This window comes from Crocodylus porosus, unplaced genomic scaffold, assembly GCF_001723895.1.
Source record: "Crocodylus porosus isolate Cpor-Errol unplaced genomic scaffold, CroPor_comp1, whole genome shotgun sequence".
In the NCBI taxonomy this organism is placed as follows: domain Eukaryota; kingdom Metazoa; phylum Chordata; order Crocodylia; family Crocodylidae; genus Crocodylus; species Crocodylus porosus.
This window is the reverse complement of record NW_017728927.1, coordinates 16,024,816-16,041,795: the sequence shown is the minus strand read 5'-3', so window position 1 is coordinate 16,041,795 and position 16,980 is coordinate 16,024,816. Positions and strand designations below refer to the sequence as shown.

Sequence of the window (16,980 nt, the reverse complement as noted above, 5' to 3'; positions counted from 1 at the left end):
GAATGTAAACAGTTGGATAACTCCCAAAGAGGCTACAGAAAAAATTGGACAGTGTTCCAGATAGCTGGGGCTGGTCCTGCTTTGAGCAGCTGATTGGACTAGATGACCTCCTGAGGTCCCTTCCAACCCTAATTTTCTGTGATCTAAAGGATCAGATTCTCAGCTGCTGTAAATTATTGGAACTTTCTTGACATGCCCTGGATCCCAAAGATGTTCAGTGTTGCTTGTTAAAATAATTTAGAGTTGATGTAACTGGTGTTAGATCACAGCGCTGGAACTGGATTCTCCTTTATGTTATACAAGACAGTGGTCACTACAATGCTAAATGTTTCAAAGTTCTGCTAGAATACTTTATGTGTTTGTGGTATTGTTTTCCTGCTTTCAAAAGAGGAGTTTTCCAATCTGATATTCTACTTGCATTCTATCAAGCAATCACCTTTGTGAGCAGAAACAATTTCTAGTACCTGGAATGGGAGCACCTTGAGAGTCTCACCTTAAGCTGGATTTTCCCTGGCTTCCAGAATCTCTCTTGCAGAGCTGGGAAGCGGGCCCTGGCTGGAGCTAGAACGCCAGTGACTTTCAGATTCCTGACCCTGTGGCTTGGAGCCAGTCGCCCTAGTTGCATGGAGCCTAGGCTGTCTGCATGGTGGAGATGCCTCAGAGGTGCGCACTGAGGAATTCTAGACTTTTAACCAGTCTGTCATGTGAGCAGGTAGGAAGCTAGGCTAGTTTTCATTGGACCACTGCCTCTGAGTCATCAAAAGTCTTGATGAATTGGCATCTGCTGCTGGAAAACCTGTTTTGTTAGGAAATTCCCAACCAGCTGGAGTTAAGAGGACCAGATTTTGCAGCTGTTCTGTATCCTCCTACTAATACAAATATAAGCAGAATCTCTTGCTTTGTTATTTTCTAGAAATAAAAATGAACATGTGTGGATGTGAGAATTCTGTTCCAGTTATGGAAATTATTACCAGGAATCCAGGGGAAAGCATTTCCTTTTTACCATTTGATCCATCATGCTCCATCTCAATTAGCAGTTCTGGGCTCAATGCTAGAATCAGTTGGTGAAAGGCCTACCACAAACAGGAATTCAGACTAGAGCCGGTGGGTGAACTTACAAATAGAAGAAATGAAATGAATGCATTTTGGGCCTGACTTAAAACGTTGCGTATGAAATAAGGCGGGCTGTTTCATATTTGGGTACATGGGTATAGAAATCCTTAACCCTTTAATAAGTGTTGGTGAAGCTTTAAAAAAGAGCCTTATTTCATAAGGAAAAGTCAAAACAGCTCATTTTTGAATATGGAGAAGAAAAGCTTTGACTTTTTAGAAATGCCCTTCCCCATCCCCAATCTTTGCAGCATAAAGTATTTGCTGAATTCAATCTGTGTTTGTGAATCATATTGTTTTCCCCCCAGACTGCATTATTTGATGAATTTACTATTTGCCAATCCCTCCTCTCCCCACAAAACTTGTCTTACCCACAACTAGGTCAGACTGGGTGATTTCAATATTGTCTTCTGGCCTGAAAACTAATGAAGCCAGGTTTGATTATTGTCACTACAAGATTCTTGTCTTGACCTAAATTGATACCATAAGCAAAGCCCAGAAGTGCTTGAATATTGTTGAAATATTGCTAAATGACTGCTCAGCCTATCAGTTTTTACAGACTGCTTATAATGAAGAATGTTATCAGCTTCTGCTACAAACTAAATGCGTAACTAGGATCTCAGAATTAAGAATGTTATAAATCAAATACTCTTTCTTGTGAAAAGTTCCTCTAATGTTTGACTGCAATAGTTGATGCCAAAATTTTGTCTTTCGATATGGAATTGATAATGCATCCATTAATTTGAACAGCTATATTTCTATAGTTTAGGAGCTGCAGATGCCAAATGTAAAATAAATGAAGGCTAAGTGCATGGATTGGATTTTGCTTAGACCTCCTCCGGACTCAACATTTCCTTTTTTTAGAGCAACAGTGAGCGACTGCTGAGAATTCTGCCAAGCAAGCCCCTGATGGCTTTTATAAAATTGTTTGCGAACACCACCGTTTGTCCATTAGGCTTGTACCCAGCCAGCATCTCCATGCTGTATGTCTCAGCCAAGTATAAGAGTATGTGAAAGCAGGCATCAAACACGAGTGCACTGGGCTGGATTGATGTGGTGCAGAAAAAGTCGGAGCAAAGGTGAAAGAACCCAGTGAGCACTCCGATTGATGACAACTTTGCATGGTTATGTGTGGGCTGCTCTGTGGCTCAGAATACCTAGAGCTCTAGGTTATCTGACCAGTAGGACTGTGTGAAACGGGACCAGTAGGGCTGTGTGAAATGGGCCCTATTCGATTCAGATTCGGCCTGAATTGGGGACAGTGATTCAATCCTTTGATTTGGATCTCTGTCCCTGATTCGATTCAGCCTAATTTGAATCTGAAGATTCAATGCTGATTCAGTGAATCAGCAATTCAGACATAGACACAGCTTTAAAAGGTTTTTCTACATAACTTGAGGTAGCAGGTATGGCTCATAATCGCTGTGGTGCTGGGGTGCATGGAGTGTTCCACAAGAGCACGGGGGGCTCTCCAGCGTGCTCAGCAGTGTACCTGGAAGTGGACCGGAAGTACTTCTGGTTCGCTTCTGGGTCTGCCAGGGAGCATGCTGAGGGGGCCTCCCCATGCCCCCCCAGCTCAGTGAGCAGCCTCAGGGAGGTCCCACCTGTGAGCTCCCTGGTGGCCCAGGAAGTGGATGGGAAGTTCTTTTGGTCCACTTCTGCCAAGCGCACTGGAGAGCTCCCCGTGCTTTGGCGGGACACTGCATCTGCTCTAGCATCGCAGTGTTCGGAGCCTAGAGGTATGTAGAAAAAACATTTAAAGCTGTGTCTATGTCCAAATCACCAAATCTTTCTGAATCTCTCCAAGCATGTGTTCTCTTTTGGGCTGGTGGATCTCCTCTGGCGGGCTTTAAACTAGGCTCATCGGGGGAAGGGGAAGACGAGGGCGAAGGAAGCCTTGGACCACTAAACCAAGCATCACCCACAAGAACAGCCCAGCCTAGACTCATGACGAGCAGAACAAATACCCAGGTAAGCAACAGGGGCCCGGGCAGTACTGAGATTAGGGGGCCCGTGCACGCATCTTCAGAAGGCCTCAAATGCCTCTACATAAACTCTCATAGTATGGGAAACAAGTAGGAGGAACTTACCCGCCTGCTAGCTGACACCAACCCAGACACAGTGGGGCTCACAGAAATGTGGTGGGACCTAATGCATGACTGGGCGGTGAATATGAAGGGTTATAGGCTGTACAAAAGGGACAGGACAGGGAGGAAAGGTGGGGGTGTGGCGCTCTATGTCAAGGAGAAATACACATCCTCAACAAGTAGCACAAGGTCAGAGGAGGGGCACACTGAAGTGCTCTGGGTTAGAACGCAAGGAAGTTGAGGGGAAAGGGACTTAATGGTGGGGGTCTACTACAGACCACCCAACCAAGGGGAAGAGCTAGACTAGGAATTCTTAAGTCAGCTCACGGAGGTAGTTAGGTCAAAGGATGTGGTCATCTGCTGGGAAGAGCAGTCAGCCAGCTCTGACCATTCACATAGGTTCCTAGCCAAGATACAGGACCTCCATCTAACCCAGGAGGTGCACAGCCCCACCAGAGGAGACGCTTTGTTGGACCTGGTCCTAGCCATGGGTGATGACCTGGTGAGAGGTCTGTGGGTGCTCGACCACCTAGGCAACAGTGATCATCGCCTGCAAGCCCAAAAGGAGATAATCCCAACATGGATCAAAGGGGGAAGAGGGTGCAAAAGCCCCCATGGCTCACCAAAAGCATACAGGAATGTCTCCTAGCTAAAAAGGAGGAAGGGAGGGGCCATCACCACGGAGGATTATACAGTGGTTGCTCGAGGCTGTAGGGGGGCAGTCAGGAAGGCCAAGGCAGAGATGGAACTGGGACTAGCTACCTGGATCAAGGACAACAAGAAGTCCTTTTTTAAATACATAGGGGGCAAAAAGAAGGTACTGGGTAATGTGGGGCCCCTGCAAAGCACACTTGAAAATCTGGTCGTCACACCAGATGACAAAACTAACAATTTCTTTGCCTCCATTTTTCTGAGCAGGGACTGGGTCAGCCCCCCGCCCCCACTGGGATGCCCATAGGCCCCAGGGGAGGCGCACCCAGGCCTAGGGTCAGGGAGGATCTAGTCAGGGAAGTTCTGGAGGGACTGGATGTATTTAAATCAGATGGTCTGGATGATCTCCACCCCAGAGTGCTGAGGGAATTGGCTGAGGTCATTGCAGGACCCCTGGCACGGCTGTACGAGCACTTGTGGTGCTCTAGTGTGGTGCCAGAGGACTGGAAAAGGGCCAATGTGGTTCCCATTTTCAAAAAATGGAAGAAGGAGGACCCAGGAAACTATAGGCCAGTTAGTCTTACCTTGATCCTGGGTAAGCTTTTTGAGAGAATTATCCTGGCGCAGGTCCGCGAGGGGCCAGCTGGGGAGATTATGCCTAGGGGCAACCAACACGGGTTCATTAGAGGCAGGTCCTGTCAGACCAACCTGGTGGCCTTCTATGACCAGGTCACAAAATCCTTGTATGCAGGGGTAGCAGTGGACATAGTCTTTCTGGACTTTAGGAAGGCCTTTGACACTGTCTCTCACCCCATTCTCATTAAAAAGCTAGGGGACTGTGGCGTCAACACTTACACAGTCAAATGGGTCACTAACTGGCTGGAGGGTCGCACCCAGAGAGTGGTGGTGGATGGGTCCTATTTGACCTGGAGGGACGTGGGCAGTGGGATTCCGCAGGGCTTGGTTCTCAGGCCTGCACCGTTCAACATCTTCATCAGTGACTTGGATGAGGGGGTGAAAAGCACCTTGTTCAAATTTGCAGATGACACTAAGATGTGGGGAGAAGTGAGTATGCTAGAAGGAAGAAATAGGCTGCAATCAGACCTAGACAGGTTACAGGGGTGGGTGGATGAGAACGGGGTGGGTTTCAACACTGACAAGTGCAAGGTGATGCACCTGGGGAGGAAGAACCAGCACCACACCTACAGGTTGGGGAACTCCCTTCTCGTCAGTGCAGAGGCAGAAAAGGATCTTGGAGTCATTACTGATGCCAAAATGAACATGGGCCGGCAGTGTGGGGATGCAGTCAGGAAGGCCAACCGTACCTTGTCATGCATCCACAGATGCATCTCAAGCAGGTCCAAGGAGGTGATCCTCCCCTTCTATGTGGCACTGGTCAGGCCACAGTTGGAGCACTGTGTCCAGTTCTGGGTGCCGCACTTGAGGGATGTGGACAACACGGAGAGGGTCCAGAGGAGGGCCACTCACATGATTGGGGGCAGCAGGGCAGGCCCTATGAGGAGAGGTTAAGGGACCTGAACCTGTTCAGCCTCCACAAGAGAAGGCTGAGGGGGATCTAGTGGCTGTGTACAAACTAGTCAGAGGGGACCAGCAGGCACTGTGGGAGGCCCTGTTCCCCCGAGCACTGCCAGGAGTGACTAGAAATAATGGTCACAAGCTGGCAGAGGGTAGTGTGCCCATCTGGTCTTGAAAATCCAGTCATGTGCCGCACGGGCCCGGATGTTTGAGGGTGTTCATCTATCCGTCCCCGCTGTCCTGCCATGTAGATGTCTCTCTCCCGAGTAGTCTTCTCCCCAGTCTCACCTGCCACAACTTTGGATCTCATTCTAGTGGGGTGACCGACTGCCAGGGTCTTCTCAACTATGGGACGGTTGTATGGAGGTCTTCTGTGAGTCTCCACCTCCCCTCTACCTCGCCCTTACACCCTGCCTTGACGGGTTCACAGTGTCCTTCGGCTGGCTTCCCCGACTGTTGGGGCTCTGTGGATGCTCGCGGGGATGCCTGCTGGGCCTGGCCCTGCCTCCGCCCACAGTGCCTAACCCCTGCCTTGCCCCCCCAGCGATAGGAACCCCTTTTAGGCCTAAGCAACACTTGGGCTTTAGATGCCGTACACCACAACCCCTCCAAAAGTGGGAAACACAAGAAAAGTTATCAACAACAACAAAAATATGAGGATATGCAAAGGGAGGGGCCCTTGCCCTCTGGCCACCTACAGTCACAGTCTGCCTACCAACGCCTGGCTCTAGATGCTCGAGATCCCTAGTTGGCTATAAACTGGGTCCAGGCTAGACTGCGAGCTATAGCGCTCTTCTCCTCCTCACTCTTTGCCTCGCCTATGGGCTTGCTGTTCCCGCGGAGACCCTTTTAAGGTATACCTCCCCTGTCCCTCGTCAGGAAAGCTCTATGCCATGGGGCCCGGCTTCTGGAGCCCCTGTGCTGTTTATGCCCTTTGTCCCCCACCTGGGGTGTCTCTTCAAGCCCTCCGGAGCCCACAGTGATCTCACCTGGTCTGGCGTCTTGGTGGCTGTTGCTCCCTCCAGCTCCTTGGTAGTAGCCCTCAGCGTCACGCTCCTTCCACTCTTCCTGGTCTTCAGAGCCGGGTCCTTGATCGGGGCGAGGGGCAACAGCTTCCTCGCTCCCTGTGCTGCTCTTGGCAGCGCTATTCCCGTGGCGGGCTTTGTGGCATCCACACATGTTGGGAAAGGCAGCTCCCCACTCTTTTCCCCCTCGAAGGGGTTCTGGGAGTATCCTCCCTGCTGAGGTCCTTGTGGGTCTCTCCCCTGCTTCCTCGCTAGCAGCTTTTTTTATACCCACTGGCCGGCTCCTGCTGCCAGCATTACTCGCTGGCTGCAGCTGTATACAGATGTGGCTAACGAGCCACTCGGGCCCTGCCTTCATTTCCAGCTTCACTGCAGATCCTGCTGCAGGTAAGTTTTGTGTTTCTTTTCTTTTACTTTCATTTTCCTCAGCGTGTTCCTGGCCCCAGGGTTCCTCCCTGGCTCCTCGGGGTCTTCCCCCCTGTCTGTCCCCATGACAGGTAGATTCAGACTAGACATCAGGAAGTGCTACTTCACTGTCAGGGTGGCTAGGATCTGGAACCAACTTCCAAGAGAAGTGGTGCTGGCTCCTTCCTTGGGGGTCTTTAAGAGGAGGCTAGATGAACACCTTGCCGGGGTTGTTTGACTCCAATACTCTTTCCTGCCATGGCAGGGGGTTGGACTTGATGATCTGCTCAGGTCCCTTCCGACCCTACCTACTGTGAAATTATGAAACTATGAAATCGATTCAGAGGGTTCTGAATTGATTCAGAGAGATTAAAGGATGCTTTGATTCAATTCGGATTCAGAGATTCAACCACCAAATTGGTGGGGGTGGCCCTTGAATCAGAAACTGAAGCTTTGCGCAGTCCTACTGACCAGTCCTTACTGAGACCTGATTAGGTCTTCAGTAGGGGTGAGTGAGACCCAGGAGGCACCAGTCACTGAGCTGGGGGTGGCGCATGCGGGGTCCCCTGCATGCTTCCCAGCAGACCCAGAAGTGGAGTAGAAGTGCTTCTGGTCCACTTCTGGATCTTCTGCCGAGCATGCTGGGGAGTGCCCCATGCTTCTGTTGGACACTCCATGTGCCACAGCATCACAGCACTCATGAGCCCTTGCTACCTAGAGGTATGTAGAAAAAACACTTAAAGCTGTGTCGATCTCCGAATCTCTCCGAATCGATTCCAAGGGTTCTGATTTGATTCGGAGAGATTAAAGTGTCCTCTGATTCAATTTAGATTCAGAGATTCAGCTACTGAAATGGGCCAAATTTCTGCCAAATTGAATCAGGGACTGAAGCTTTGCATAGCCCTCATCTCCAGACTTATTACCAGCATGCCCCTAGACTATGGCCCTCACAGGACAGCTTAGGGCCTTATTACACCTTATGCTATAAACTAAACAAATGTTAATCAGCTTAGAGTTGTTCATCTTAGTGGAGCAGTCACACCTTAGTGTGAAAAACCTGACCTGATGGTCCTTTACCTACACAGCTGTGACTTGCCACTAGAGGCTCGGTGAACACGGGCAGGACTGGCTCGCTGATGCAGCTGGGCAGAGTGGGCCACCACTGTGTTAGCTGCAGCGAGACCAGAGGGAAGCAGCTTCCCCGTGGCTCCCTGGTGTCGGTAAAACTGACACTGTGGCTCCGCATGGAGAGTGGGGCTGTTGGGCTTAAGCCCTGGCAGCCTGCCCTCAGCCTGGAGTTACCATAGCTCCATAGTGAGACCAAGCTGCTTCTCCAGAGCTTTCTGGTCTCATCGAGCTGTGGCAACTCCACGTTGAGAGCAGGGCTGCCACAGCAAGCCAGTCTGGGCAATGCTGGGACATGCCAGGGCACTCTGGGTCTGTGGTGCAATGTTCCTGTGGGGTGAGACCCTGTGCCTGGTCTGCTGCAGCCTGGCATCCATGCTTGCCCTGATTCAGGATGGGCTGCTGCATCCTGGGCTGCTGGAGGACTTCAGCTTGAGTGGAATAGCTGTGGGAAGTGGCCACACTTTAATGGAACAGGAGCAAAATTAGACAGACTAGAAAGAACCCTGTTTTGGAGTGGCATAATTTTAAATCAAATAAGGTCTTTAAGCTACTTTAGAAGGTGTTAATGTGCAGCCAATCCGGGGGTTAAGAGCTCTAGAAGCCGCCTACCATTACCATGCGACAAGGTCCTTACAGTGATTGTATGCTACCCTTACAGTGGGAGGAATTCTTCAGTGTACCACTGTGTGACAGATACCTTATGTCACAATATAAAGGAGCCACAGCAAGAACTACAGTTTGGTTCTCTGGGCATGTCTACATGTGCATTAAGGCACTTTTTTCTAGTGTACATTAAATTTAGTACCTTCAGTGTGAGGTACTAAAGAAAAGTGCATTAGGCTGCCTTAATGCACAGTAATGAATGTTCACAGTTTATAAGTGATGCTTAATGCACAGTACTCTAGGGCTGTGCAAAACTTTGGACAGCCAAAGGTCTGATTCTATTTGGAGGAGATTTGGCCTGATTTGGTGGTGGATGAGGTAGCTGGTTGTGTATTGCCAAGTTCCTGCATTTTAGGGTCCTATTGGAAGTTCAGCATCAGGCCCAGCCTTTTCTTTTTTTAGACAACCTTTGGCTGATGCAAGGAAGCCCTCTTATCAACTCTGGGCCTTGGTTTACAGTGGATTATAGTGCCTTAATGTTGCCTTTGGGTAGAATAATGCCTGAAGGAGGTACTTATTCCCACTTACTACTTATTTCTGGGACTAACTTCTGAAATTCAGGGTGAAACTCCCATTTCAGAGAGTCCTTGGGCTCACCAGGCTGCAGCCCCATTGATACCAGAAAATCCAGAATGGGTAGTTATTTTAATCTTCAATAAATGATGTAGGAAAATCATTATTGTTCATGTATGTGCTGTGAGAGGATAACACACCAATTTTTTTAAGTTGAAGATTCAGGTGTGCTGCTTGAAGATGAATGTCCCAGGAAAGAAATTTAGTTAAGAACTCAGCCTGATGCTACCACAGAGCGAGCTGCTGTTCACTATTTCATGGAGGCCAGCCTTTTCTGCTGTTTGTTTAGAAAGAAGAAAGGTTGGTGTATGAAAATAAGTCGGGGAAATGTGTTGAACTTGAGGCTTTTGTGATTTATTAACACATTGTGTGGTGCAATTCAATAGTTTTTCTATTGTAGAGACTAATACTGTTTTCACTAATGCGGCACACTTTTTATAGTGCAAAAGCAGCCTACTTAGCATATATGTATATGTGTGTGTGTATGCACACACACACACACACACACACACACACACACAGTATTACTTTTTGCCCATCCTGAACACTAGCATTATTCTCTAGAAGAGATGCTCATTATAATAGGCCTCTCATTTTATAACACCTCATTTGGATTGGGACAGAGAGTTTCCTTTGACAGCTCAAAGGAATTAACACCTTTTTTTAATGATACAGTTCTACTCTTTTTCTGCATATTGTAGTCAGTTCCCTTTGTTGCCAATTCTGTCCTTCAGAAGGAAGGAGATTTGCTTGCATGAGACAGCATACTTGGGGTGTCATTGGTTTTCATATTGTCTATTAAAAGAGATAATTGTGAGGAGAAGATCAGACCTCAAGGAGGGTTTCTGAACAACCCATTTCAGGGGGAAGACAGAGCTGTCAAAACTTTGACTTTCTAATTCCTAAACAGCCGTTAATTTGCCTTGCTGCCTGATCTGCTGGGAGTAGAAATGAAACTCCACTTGCCCGACCTCTGGTGTCAATCATTATGGGAGCCATCTGCATTTATATTGTCAATGTACAAACTTTCTTTACTTCCTGAAGCATGAAATCACCTTTCAGAAAAAGTAAGAAATATAATCCCCCATTCTCAAGAGATGTAGCAGCTCTGTTTTAGGCTTCAGTTACACAGAGAAATCTTTAAATGTTACAGTCTGACTTCAACAGCATCAAAAGCCTCTTGGAGAGTTGCCTGCTTTGCAAGTTTCATCCGTTTTTTAAAGAGATCTGTTAAAGTTTTATAATATTCTCAGGATTGAACCTCCACCACTGAAGTCAAAGGGAGTTTTGTCATTAGCTTCATTAGCAGCACAGTCTGGTCCAGAATTTCCCTTTTAGCTCTATACCTGCCTTCACCCATAAAAGAAAAAAACACGTGTAGCACTGGGAAAAATGCAAGAAGTTATTTTTACACGAGTTCTTAGGCACTTCCTTTTCTCACTTATTTTTATATCTTCTGCCATCTCCTGTGTCTGGACATTTCTCCTTAGTGGTGGTGTCCAACCCCACCCCCCATTCCATTCAGATGTCTCCCTAAAACTCCTTTCTTCCACAAAACACATTTCTACAAAGCCATCACCCATCCTTCAAAAAATCACTGTGGGTCTATGTGAGATTTTATTTGACCCTTTTTTACACCAATTTGCAATCAGATCTACCCAGGTGGATTCTTTGGAGAGTTCCAGTGAAATCAGCAGGACTGAATGGGTGTGTGCCCATGAGCAGGAACCTGTATTTCTCCAGGGAGAAAGGTGTACCAGTGCTGCTTGTCCCTGGGAAACACCCATGCATGTGCGCTCTGGCACATGGCACGTTGCCTCGGGTGGGGTAGGCTGGGGTCAGCACTTGGGCTGGTCTCAGAAGCCTAACCTGGGGTCCTGAGGGACTCCAGGAGTTGCAGACACGATACTCTGGCAGCATGGTGCCTGGCCGGCAGCTGGAATGTGGCTGCAGTTTCCGGTGGTGCATGCTATCGCTGTGTGTGCCATCCCACTTTTTTAAGGCGTGGGTTTTTGTAACACCAGGATCTTCCAGTGTCAACCCCCCCCCTCCCTACTGCATATTAGCAGTGCAGGGAGTGCCTGAATGTGTGGGGCTGCAGATGGGTCTGCAGTGTCACATACACATCCACGCTTGTCTGGATGAGCCCAGTGTGTGTAAGGGGCTTTAAGTGGGTTTGATTATAGGGTCAGGGCTTTAAGTTGTAAACTCTTTGTTGGAGGGAGACCATATACTCCTTTGGGTCTTGTGCTTTTTACTGTTAATGATGATGTTATCTGCCATCTACGAAGGAAAGAGGTCTAGTTTTAAACTGTAATGCTCATACTTCAGACAAATGGTAATTTTCCCACAATGGCTTGACAAAACTACTTTGGTCTTACAGGAAGCAACTATGAATTTTAAATGACTTTATCTAATTCTAAAGGTAATTAAATACAAATGCTGAATGCTAGCAGATTCTTATGTTTCTTACATGTAGAATCTCTCTCTTTCTCTAAAATGTGGTAGTTAATTACAAGGTCAATATTAGTTAAAATTTAGCCCATGTAAGCTGATCGTGGGAGTGTCTACACGAGCTGCCCACTGTGCAGTTATTGCACAGTCATCTAATACTTGCATAGCCAAGTACTAAAACCGGCGTTACTGCACAGTAGTGTTCTAGCTCGGTTGTCTAGTGATGCTTGTTGTGCAGTAGCTCATTACTACTGTGTAGTGGCTTGTTACTACTGTGCAGTAGTGTCAGATCGTGGTTCGTGCTTAGCAATGCCACTGCACCATAGTAATGAGTTACTGTGCAGTAGGAACAAGCTATTGCACAGTAAGCATCTCGTGTAGACATGGCCAGTGCTCTCTGCTTGCTACCTGTGCATGATGGTAAATGTTTCCCTATACCAGTTGGCAGTTTTCACTTTACTGAGCTGTCATGAACAATTATACATAACTTTTTAAAATTGAATTTGGGACTCAGAAATGCTCCAGCCCTTTCTTCATCTGAAGAGAGGGTGGGGGAGAAGTTTGCTTCGTTTTTGGAGTACACATAAACTTTGTGAAGTGTAACATGTTTTTGTAGAGGTCTATTATATGGTCATTCTGTAAAGCAACATGGGTTAGAATGAGGTAAAACTGCTCCTCTGGGGTCATTAAAGCCACTGAAATGAAATCACCAAATATGCTCTAGCTGATACGTTTGTGAGCCATCTCTCACTTTCTGAGGAGCTGCTTAGTTTCCAGTAAAAGCATATCATACATGAGTAGGAGAGGAAGTAGGACAGAACTTCCGCCATATAGACGAGGCTGGGTTTTCCTTCCTGAGGGGCACGTGGGGCCTGGTAACCTGGCTGAGCCTTTTCAACTGTGTGTCTTCTTTCAAATCCATTCAACCCAGCAACCACTGGCATCAGTCAAGAAGCCTTCCAAGTGAGCAGTGAATGTAAGGAAATGTACATGCTCAGGGAAGGAGGTTGTAGTTTTAGGAGCTGGATGCTGCTGGGAGAGCTCACGGTTAAATCTTCTGTGCTGAAGTTGGCTTGATTTTTAAAATGTGGCTCATGTAAGAAAAATGGGCCTAGAAACTCGCCCCCTTTTTTAACTCAAACGATATGTAATCCATGTGTGAGGCAGGTGGGCTTCCTTTTGCGACAGAACCGCATTCTTTCTGGTCCTCGTAGCCCATGAGGCTCAGGGTGAGCTGGTTTCTTCTTCCTTACTTCACGTGTCAGCTGGAGCCCATCAGCTTGATCTGCTGTGCAGTGAGGACCGCCATCATGTAAGGAGCTGCAGTCATTTGTTAGGGAGGACAACAGCGAGCACCGAACAAAGCAAGCTCATCCTCATCTCTTGTCTTGTCAAAGACTCTGTACTTCATGCTGTTGGTGACACAGCACAGGAACATCTAATAGTTAAACTCCAAATAGATATTGCCACAGGAATGAAACCTCCACAGAGTCAAGTGCCTAAGTGCAATGCTTTCTCACCCATCCTCTTGGCTACCTTTTCTTTCTGTGCAAGTGGTCCTCATGGAGGCTGGCTGAATAAATGGGTGGGGTTGGATAATGAAGAAGAGGAACTTGGGGAGAATGTCACTGTGATCGGTGTTCCCAGACGGGGGACAGGGCACCGTAAGAGATCACAAAGGTGGCATTGTCCTCCCACTGCATGCTCAGGGGATTCCTTCTCCACAGCCAGTGCTGGAGATAGCCTACATTACATGGCAGCAGGCTGTTACAGGTCCTGGTGTACTCCCATGGCTGGGAGAGGAGTGCAGGCCAGAAGGGCTTCCTCCCCTCCATGCACTTCAGCAGATCTATGGGTTGAGCCCCCAGACTTGAGTGGGTTCTTGGCTTGCAGAGGCAGGTATTTTAATAGGAAAGGGAAGTGGAGAAGGAGCTGTGGGAAAAGAAGGAATTGACTCTTTCCCCATTTTCTCCAGCCCATAGAGGACTGCAATCAGGCCTGAATAAGAAGTCAGTAGAAGTTGGGAAGCAGGCTGCTTCTGGATAACTGCTGTTTGCTTGAATGGGCCTGAAGAGAAGCCCTGTCTGATTTCTTGTGGTGTCAGTCTGTTCATGAGGACTGACAGGAGCCTGCCAGGGTTTGGCCGGAGGCTTTTTCTGAGGCCCCAAGGCAGGGGAAGCCTGGGTTTTTCTCTGTAAATATGCCTGAGCCTTAAACGGCCAGGGACATAATTAGAGGTTGAAGTCTTAAAGAGATTTTTTTTCTCTCTTTATTACACGAACCTGAGGTTGTAGCCCCAGGCCCATCTTGCACAGGGTTCTAGACGCTGTGTCTGGCATTTTGCATAGCTTCTTTCTCCCCCGCACCCCTTGTGTTGATGTGCAGAATGAGAACAAAAGGGGGTTCATCTTTATGTGCAGTGTTACTATGACAAAATGCAAATCAGGAAGATTGGAGAATTTAGAAAGGTTTCTGTTTTTTAACTGTAAGCCCTCCTGATTTGACATGGAGTCCAGGTGTAGGTGTAGCCCAGTGGTTCCCAACCCTTTTTTTGCCGTGACCCTAAATTTCATAGATTTAATAGACATTAGGGCTGGAAGGGACCTCGGAAGATCAAGTCCAGCCCCCTGCCCGAAGGGCAGGAAGTCAGCTGGGGTTATAGGATCCCAGCAAGATAAGCATCCAATTTTCTCTTGAAGGTGTTCAATGCATGTGCTTGAACGACTTCTGATGGCAGGCTGTTCCAGATCTTGGAAATTCTTCCTTATGTTCAACCTGGAACGGTCTTGCCGTAGTTTATAACCGTTCAACCTCGTCGAATATTATGGTCATATACAAATTAGCTTATTAAACAGCTTGCATGAAATGTCCCTTGGAGTAGTGTAAAATCTGGCAGCTGATTTCAACATCAAGACTGAATTTAGCTCTGAAGCTCAACCTCCTCCCCATTATAATTCATGCTTAATGTGTTCCACAAAGAACTTAGGTGAACATCAAAGTACTGATTTCCCATGAGGTTTTGCATCCGTGGAAGCCAAAACCGTGGAATGCAGCCAAGTTGCTTCATATTGAGAAGTTGTAACTTACTTTTCATTGAGTGATGACTCCATCTCTCACCACTCTTACTCTTAAGAGGCAGGAATCCTTCAACCAGATGGAGGAGTGCAAGCTGGTGACCCTGTTAATGTCTTCTGTGCTCCAATGTCACCTGTTTCTTCCAAGCCCTCTGTACATCCCAGGTAGCAGGAAATCAAAGAACAAAGTAACTTGTCTTCTCCCTAAGTAGGACGCCTTTCATCATATAAAACAATGTTGCCTTTCTACCATAGACTGAACTTAAAAATCAAAGTTTTCTGCAGAAAAGACACTTAGTGACAATTTTTATTGTGTTTAATGTCTAGTACTCAACAGAGAATTACTTTTGTTTGTTGGGTGACCAGTAGCAGGGAAGATACATCATTAAATTAGAAGGGAGGAATTAATCCTTGCAAAGAAGCATTTTCTGAGTGAAACTTAAGCTGTACAGTACAGGCGATAAATAATGAATGAGGAAGGCACATGATTCTTCTTAGTCTTTATTTTGTGCAAGCACTGGGGAATATAGAACTGGCCCTGGCTATTTAAAAATTCTTCCAGTCTGATATGGTTAGTTTCTTGGGAGTAAATTTGGCATTTCTTGCAGAACAGCAAACATTTAAAAAGGGTGAAGATGGAATGCAACAGCAGGGCAGGAGGGGTCGCGCACTACCTAGTTTAGAAAGGGGGAATGATGATTCATCAGGAAATCAGAAATCAAGCGTGCTTGAATCTGTACCCTAGTATGATCTCTCTTTCCACTTACTGATGCCTCACACTCATGTGCAAATTCAGATCCACTAGTCATGGGAACCAGAGAATTGACTTAAAAAAATATGCACAGCCCTCTGGTGTGGACCCAAGAATGCTTGGAGCCCTTTCAAAAGTAGGAGGTTTGAAAAGGACAGCACCTAATACTTTCTAATTGTTGCGTGTGAATGAGATTTGAATGATTCAAATGCAGCAACATCGCTTCATCCAGGGTTGAAGTTGGAGTGGGTTTGCTGCATTTGAATCGTTCTCGGCTTGCTCACACATAACAATTAGGATGTACCAGCTGCTGCCCTTTTCATGTGTCTACACCCTTTTTGGTTTTCATAGGATCACACCCTGTTTCCAACTGTGACCCCAAAACAGGGACTTGATAAAATTTGATAAAATTTGCTGGGTTGGGCCATGGGTCAATCAGAGCCTGGCAGCTCCTCCAGGGGTGTGGCACCAGGAAGCCCAGGTGGGGGGGCATGTGGCCCCCCAATCTTTGCATGGGGCAAGGATGGGCTGCAGCTGCAAGCTGGGCTGTGCCTGCTCCCTATCTCCATGCCTCACTGCTGCCTTTGAAAGTGGTGCAGCACAACGCAGCATGGCACCATGTGCCTCAATGCCCAGCCCACCCAGCAGTGGGACGCACATGGTGCCATGCCGTGCCACTTTCAAAGGTGGCAGCAAGGCATGGGGGCAGGGAGCAGGCAGATCCCAGCTCACAGCTGCAGCCTGCCTTTTCCCCGTGCAAAGATCAGGGGGGCCATGTGCCCCCACTTTGGTTTCCTGCTGCCACGCCTCTGGAGGAACTGTTGGGCTGTGCCGGGCTCTTCCCAGGCATGACTCAGAGTGTGGCAGGGTGGGTGTGAGGGTCCTGGAGGCTATGTCCCCTCTGGCCTGGCAGCACAGCTGAGGCTGGCTGTGCTTCAGTCCCTGACTCCAAGTCATCCTGGGCAGTGCGGGGCTGGGGCCAGGTCTGGTGTGGGGAGGCAGCTGGTGCTGATTTGGGGGGCAGTGAATTTGTGGGGGCAGCTGGTGGGCAATGACCCCTGGTGTGGGTGAAGGGCGGCCACACAGGTGCAGTGGGCCCCAGCCCTGATTCTGATCCTGGGCCTGGCGCTGCTCCACTCCCTCCCCCTTCCCCTCCCCCTTCCCCTGCAGACTTTCGGGGGGGGCAGGGGATGGGGTGCACACATGCTCGGCCTCTGCCCCATTTTTTTTCCTCCCTCCACCTCTGGCTGTTGCTTAGCTGCTATGACCGAAGTGCAGAACTTACCAGGTTTGTTCAATTCCAGCCTTTGACCTCCTTTGTGACCTCAGCAAGGTATTTGGCTGAGTTACTGTGCATTCAAATACCTCATGTGTTCTAGTGGTTTATTAAAAAGCTGTGAGCACCTTGGATAACTTCCTGATAATGTTGACAATTCGGTTACAGGACTGTATTGGCAAGTTTATTAGGGATAATGCCACCATTCAGAGTGTTCTTGTTTTAGAAGAAAAAGTTTAAGTTAGTG

The 16,980-nt window shown here is 47.8% G+C and overlaps 1 long non-coding RNA gene across 1 annotated transcript in view; it reads left to right on the top strand.

The window, feature by feature from the left end:
- The window catches only part of LOC109314836, a 6,589-nt gene extending 5,110 nt beyond the window's left edge, over nucleotides 1-1,479 (top strand). Inside the window, exon 3 of the long non-coding RNA XR_002102376.1 lies at nucleotides 914-1,479. This is a non-coding gene — a long non-coding RNA (uncharacterized LOC109314836). The remainder of the gene's footprint in view (nucleotides 1-913) is intronic.
- Nucleotides 1,480-16,980: the final 15,501 nt, after the last annotated feature.